Below are 417 nucleotides of genomic sequence, written 5' to 3' on the forward strand. Positions count from 1 at the left end.
TAGTACAGACAGGATCAGTTTAGTGCAGTCAAGGTCAGTACAGTACAAACATGATCATTTCAGTCCAAACAGGATCGGTTCAGTACAAATAGGGTCAGTACAGCACAGACAGGATCAGTTCAGTACAGACAGGGTCAGTACAGCACAGACAGGATCAGTACAGCACAGACAGGGTCAGTACAGTACAGACAGGATCAGTTCAGTACAGACAGGATCAGTACCGTACAAACAGGATAACTTCAGTGCAAACAGGGTCAGTCCAGTACAAACAGGATCAGTACAGTACAGAGATAGTAGGAACTGCAGATGCTGGAGAATCTGAGATAACAACGTGTAGAGCTGGATGAAGTACAAACAGGATCAGTTCAAAACAAACAGGGTCAGTACAGTACAAACAGGATCAGTTCAAAACAAACA

The sequence above is a fragment of the Rhincodon typus genome, chromosome 7, assembly GCF_021869965.1.
Source record: "Rhincodon typus isolate 14 chromosome 7, sRhiTyp1.1, whole genome shotgun sequence".
Taxonomy (NCBI): Eukaryota; Metazoa; Chordata; class Chondrichthyes; order Orectolobiformes; family Rhincodontidae; genus Rhincodon; species Rhincodon typus.